At 38.6% G+C, this 6,598-nt stretch overlaps 1 non-coding gene across 1 annotated transcript; it reads left to right on the top strand.

The window, feature by feature from the left end:
* Nucleotides 1–1,540: 1,540 nt before the first annotated feature.
* On the top strand, nucleotides 1,541–1,646 carry LOC145637561 (small nucleolar RNA R71). The gene has a single exon (XR_014114332.1). It is a non-coding gene; the product is annotated as a small nucleolar RNA R71 (small nucleolar RNA).
* The last annotated feature ends 4,952 nt before the right edge of the window (nucleotides 1,647–6,598 follow it).

The following is a 6,598-nucleotide window of genomic DNA, read 5'->3' as shown; positions in this document are numbered from 1 at the left end:
TCTCTTTCTCTTCTTCTTAGAATCATGAGCTTTCTTCTTTGCTTTGTTGCTCATTGTAGATGGTTCCTCACCATCCATACTCATGGAAACATCCCCTTCATCTTGAGGATAGAGCTCAAACCAATGAGGAATCTCAACTTCCTCCTCGTCTACAAGCTTGGGAATCATCATTTTCTCTTCACTAACCTTCTTGCTATCAAAACGTGAAAGAACATCATCATAATTATCAAGAACATCGTTATTTGAAGAATCAATCATGCACACATTATCAATAGAACGAAGGGAATTAGCACACATAATTCCTTGCACAAGAGACAAAGACTCATGCATTGGTTTCAACTTAAAACTTTCCTCTTTCTTACCAACTCTTAAGGTAATACGCCCTCCTTTCACATCTCAAAGCTCCTAAACTGGCTAAGAAAGGTCTTCATAGAATGATAGGGATTGGTCATCCTCCTCAATTTCAAGCACAATGAAATCAACGGGAATAATGAACTCTCCTATGTTAAGAGGAACATCCTCAACTCCCCCCTTTGGAAACTTAATAGATCGATCAGCCAATTGAAGGGTTATATTGGATGGAAGGAGCTCACCTAGCTTGATTTTCTTGAAAACTGAATAAGGCATGATACTAACACTAGCACCAAGATCGCAAAGAGCATTTTCAAACATCATTTCCTTGATCTTACATGGAATAGAGAAATTTCCAGGATCCTCCATCTTTTCGGGCAACTCCTTATGAATGAGGGCACTAAAGCACTTTCCAACATCAACCGAGTCAATCTCATTGCACTCTCTTTTCCCATCTAAAATCTCCTTGAGGAACTTAGAGTACCTATGCATTTGGGTGATTGCATCGGTGAAGGGAATAGAAAAGTGAACTTCCTTGAGCATCTCAAGAAACTTCCCAAATTGCTCATCCATTTTATGCCTCAAGAACTTTAGTGGATATGGTAGATCGGGTATTCTCACTTCCTCACGCTCTTTCTCAACATCCTTCTTTTTCTCTTGCTTCTCCTCATAACTAACATTCTTAGACACACCCTTCTCATCTTCCTCTCTCAAAACACTCCTCACCTCATCCTTATCAATGGACCTTGAAACTCCCTCATCAAGAAATCTCCCACTCCTAGTGATGACGGCATACACGGGTTTCTTAGGTTCCACTCCTTGAGAAGGCAAAAAGGATGGACTAGCACAATCCTTAAGAGTGTTGGCAAGTTGGGTTATTTGTGTCTTAGGCATTTTGTTATGAGTCATCATCTCATTAAATTTCTTGTCACTCACCGCAATATAGGTGTTAATGATCTTGGTTTGGTTAATATTTCTTGAATGATGATGGTTGGGAATAAGAATTTTCACCATTGGCTTGGGGCTTTGGAGCAAAACCGGGAGAGGGTCCCCTTTGGTTGTTGTTTTGAAAACTTCCCCGACTTTGGTTGTTGTTTCAATTATAGGACCACCGGCTCCTCCATCTAGGCATGACTTACCTTGAGCACTAAAACCTCCATAGAAGATTTGTATCACTTGATAGGTAGGAATTCCATGATTTGGGCACTCTCTTTGGTACTCCTTGTACCTTTCCCATGCTTCGTAGAGATTCTCATTAGGCCTTTGTTTGAATCCTTGGATCAATGCCCTAGACTCCGTCGTCTTCTTTTGTGTGTAAAAGCGAGATAAGAAAGCTTTTGTGACTTCATCCCACGTCCTAAGTTAATTGGGCTTAACCTCCTTATCCAACCACTCTAAGGCACGACCAATAAGAGAAAAGGGAAACAACTTTATCCGAATGAACTCTTGAAAAATGTCGTTCACCTTAATGGTATTACAATACTTCTCAAATTCCTTTAGGTGATTCAACGGGCTCTCACTCTTGGCTCCACTAAATTGCCTCCGTTCTATCAAAGTAATCATGGCCGGTCTTATTTCAAAATCGTTTGCTGGTGTTGTAGGTAGAGCAATGCCGCTCTCAAACCCATAAGCACTGGGAATTCCCAACTCCTTCAAAGCTACTCTTGGATTCTCTCCCATGCCTTGCTCTTACTCTTCTTCCTCAAGCTCTTCTTCACTTGAGGAACTTAGGCTCAAAGATCGGTAGGCTATCCTTTTTCGTGAAAGAGTTCTTTCAATCTCCGAATCCAAGGGAACTAAGGGCCTATCTCGAGTTCTACTATGCATGCAAAAACTCAAAAGAAATTGTTAGTAACGCGGCTACAAGTGTAGCCTAAAAGAAAGAAGTAAAATTTTTTTGTGTTTTTGAAATAGATGGAATAGACTCAACAAAACTACACAATCACAACACCACTCCACGGCAACGGCACCATTTTGACGTGGGGTCGAAGCTAGGTCGTTGAAGCTAACCCCTACCCAAGGTCAAACAAAATTTGTAAACACTCAACACACCCCTACACAAGTATAATGGTAAGTTGAGGGTCGAACCCAAAGGAATGGTGGGAGACTTTATATTGTCAAGGGTCAAGCTATTCCGAAGTATAGAGATAGGGTGTGAATACTAGGACAAAACGTCTAATAAACGAGAAGAAATCAAATGTAATAAGAACTAGGGCTAGGATCCACATGTAGTCGTAACGGATTCAACTAATTGGGAAGTCAAATTGACTAAGTGAAGCAATGTGAGGGAAGATCAATCATGCAACCAAAAGAGCATATCAAGCTATTCTCCTAGAGGTCTAACTAGCGTCAACTACGATAAACTCTATCAATGAGCATTTCTAAACTCTATCTCATTTATTATTTTGTTTAATATTCATGTTTGGTTTGTTTGATTTTGATTGGATTTTGATGGTTGATATTTGATTAGTGTAATTGTTCTTCTTAGATTGTTGATTGTTGGTTTCTTTAGTTGTTTGTTCATTTGATGATGTTGTTAGAGTAGTTAATTGGTTAGGGATATGGTGAAGCTTATATGATGTAATGGATTGATGTAAATTTGGGATAATTGATGGAGTTGTTGATGTGATTAAATTGGTTGATTGATCATGTCCATGTGTGTGATTAATTAAAGAGTATCTAACTTTGACTGTTGCACTAGATTGCATTGTAAGTTCACATTGATACGGACCATTGATCTGTGGCTTGCATTTACGCGATTGAGGTGTCTTTTGATGTTTCCTAGCTAGAGTTTATCGTAGTTGACGCTAGTTAGACCTCTAGGAGAATAGCTTGATATGCTCTTTTGGTTGCATGATTGATTTTCCCTCACATTGCTTGACTTAGTCGACTTTCCTATTCCAATTTGCTATGTTCATTGCTATTATTTGCAGATCCTAATCCCTAGCACTTTATTTGTTTGGTTTCTTCGTTTAGTAGTTGTTAGTGCTACCTTTTACCCTTCGTCTTCGACCTAGCTTAGGCATATAATTGAAAGCACTTAGACATTACCGTTCCTTTGGGTTCGACCCTTGACTTACCTCTATACTTGTATTTAGGTTTGTTGAGTGTTTATAAATTTTGTTTGGCTTAGGGAGGATTAGTCCAACGATCTAGTTTTCCCCTCGTCAAAATGGCGCCGTTGCAGGGGAACGGTGTCTATGTTTGAGTGTTTTTTATTGCTTGAGTCTAGGTCTTTGATAATACTTTTGTTTTATTTGATTTTTGTTTGTCTTGTATAAAATTGGGAAATACCTCGTTTCCTCAATTTGAGAATGAGCCATTTTGGGTGTACTTTAATAGACTAGAGAACTTCATTAGTTACCATGGTTATGATCTTTGGGAGGCTTACGGGATTTGTTATCATAATTTGACTAAGCAAACTAGAGACATTGTTGAAAGCATGTTTAATAGTAGATTTCGGGCATTGTCAATCGATGATGCTTGGGATTTTTATGTATGGTTTGCTAGAGATAGTTATAATCGTGGTCATGGTTATAACCAAGTAAGATGAGATATTCGGATAATATGGGAGGCCAATTGGAATTGTTGAAAAGGATGGAAGAGAAAAGTGAGGACATTCTTAGTAGAAATGAGGAGATGAGAAATGAATTGTCATCGATGTTGAATGTAAATGAAGTTTCTACCACATTGGTAGATATGGAAGATGATGATGATGATGATTGTTTTGAGAAGCCTAAGGTGTGTGAGGAGGACGTTAGAGAGCCTATGAGTGAGGAAAAGGGTGTAGAGATGGATGTTCCAAGAGAGAGTTTGCACTTTGAACCTCCTTCCCAATTTGAATTTCGTTCCGTTGACCCTTTTGATGGAGTTGAAGAGAAACTAAAATGGTTGGTTTCTCTTAATTTTGAGGAAACGTTAATTCAAGTTATAAAGGATGGGACATTGCAATTTTTGAAGCGTGGAGAAGTTGTGAGGAAAGAGAGTGAAGATGAGAAGGATGAAGTAGTTTCCATGGGAGATTGGATGTTTTAGGGTGATGAGGACCAAGAGGTTTTGAGTGTTGAAAAACCAATTGATGAGTCAATTCCCCCACCCACCTCCCTTGATTGTAAATTCATTCCCCCATTCCTTACTTTTGAAGACCAATGTTCTTCCACCCCATCTCCTTTGTATGATGACCATGGTTACTTTGAGGGGAAGGCCTTGGGCTTAGATGATTTTGATGAAGAAGAGGTTCCATATTATAAGGTTGAGGAGGTAGAGCTTACTTTGGATGATTATGATGATGAGAGTGAAGTATTTGATGAGGTTGAGTCTCCATTTCCTATCTCAAATTTTCAACCATTGCCCTCCTCTTTCACCTTTGATGACCCTTTTTCTTCTACATTTTCCACCATTGAGATGGATGAGGCCTTTTTAGAGGGAGATTGTACTTCTCATGATTATTTTGAGCTACCTCCCAAGTTTGACCCTCAACCCTTTGATGAGCTTCCTTTAAACCTTGATCATGATTTGAAGCTTTTGAGAGCTCACTTAGGGTGTGAAGTTTATGAGGAGGATGTGATTGAGGATGAGCTTGATTTGAATGATGATGAGTTGGAGGAGAGCCCTTTTGATGTGAGTTCATTGGATGAGAGAGCTTGTGTTTCAATGGAAAATGGTGTAAGTGAGCAACCAATTCCCATTTCTTCACCTTACACCTTATTTTCAAGAAAGCTTGATCTTGTTCCCTCCTATCCCATGTCATTACCTTCTTTTCTCGTATCCCCTCCTCTTGAAGAACCTTTAGTCCCCCAAGTGCCTTATTTGATGACTCTTGAGGATAATGGTGGGATTTCCAACCAAAAATATTTTGTTAAGAAGAGTATGCCTTCTTCTTTTTCTTTTATTTCTCTTCCTTTTTCTTATATTCTTGTTTTTCCCTTCTCTCCTCCTTCTTCTTGGAATTCCTCTTCTCAACCTCATAGGCATGCACTTAGCTTGTTGCATGCCTTCATTTTGTCATGTGCATACTTGCTTTCATATGAAATGATTAGTAGTGCATTTGACAAGCTCTTGCGTTCGTTGCAATATTATTTACTAGAGCGGTCAAGCTTGGACTTTAAGCAAGCCTTTCTCGGGAAGTAACCCGTGTTTTAGAATAGATTTTCTTTTGTTTTTAGAATAGATTTTCTCTCATGGAAATGTTTGTGTGCCTTTTGCTAGGTACATGACTTGATATACTTTGGTGCTTCGATTTGGATCAAGAATCAAGGAAGGTTGGCTCCTATTTTTGCTAGCATATGGAAACAAGGTTCAATTCTTGAGAAATTAGCTTTGAAAGGTTTAATTTGGTCATTTGCGGGTATTTACACCCACCTCAAATCCAGTAATATCCTTCCTTGCTCTTTCTCTAATGGTTGATGCCATGTTGAACATATGTTGGTTTGTTGGATTGATCTCCTTGTTGTCCCCTCCCATGGATTATATGATTTATGTTTAAGTGTATTGTCTCATTCAAGCTTGGGGGAGGGTATTCTATCATGTTTGGTGGGATGTTGATCCCTATATGTTATGCACCTTTGTATATGCTTTTCCATGATTCTTATATTTTGAAAAACTCCAAAAAGATTTTTGTTTCTATCAAGGAAAATTTGCAATGTGTTTTGTTTTGTTCTTGCTTTGGACATAATAACATTTGGACTTGTATAATTGAATGCTTTTTTTTTTAAATGGTAACGGTGTGCACGGTTTGAGAGTATGCTTGGTTGTACCTAGGATAAAGCATGCTAAGGTAGTTGGTTAGAACTAGTGGGAACATGAAATCGGATTCTACTTGTTTGTGGCATGTTTGGTAGTTGCTTCCTATAGTCGATTTGACGCCAATAGTGAGTTTTTGCTACATCCGTGTAAGTTCTTTCTTTTTCAAGCCTTCTACCTATATTTGCATGAGCGACATGGATCCTTGACTTTTGCAAACCTAATCTTGAAACTTGACTCATAGATCTTGAATCCGAGACCGAACCATTTAGGGAGGACAAAAGCATATTTTCGGGGTGGTATTTTTCATTTTTAGGATAGTTTGTTTCATCTTTATTTTTGGGTTTACATTTGCCTTCTTGCAACCATTTGAGCCTCATACCTTCTTTTCAAGCCACATCTTTAGATCTTTGGCCTTTTGTTTTGTTTTCTTTCTTTCTTGGTTTTTGTGAAGCAATTGATCATACTTAATGGAGTTTGTGGTGAAAAAGTTGGAATGTTTGGT

Source organism: Chenopodium album, chromosome 6 (genome assembly GCF_948465745.1).
Source record: "Chenopodium album chromosome 6, dcCheAlbu1.1, whole genome shotgun sequence".
NCBI lineage: Eukaryota > Viridiplantae > Streptophyta > Magnoliopsida > Caryophyllales > Amaranthaceae > Chenopodium > Chenopodium album.
Note: the sequence above shows the minus strand (reverse complement) of the source record. Positions and strands in the feature narration are given on the sequence as shown.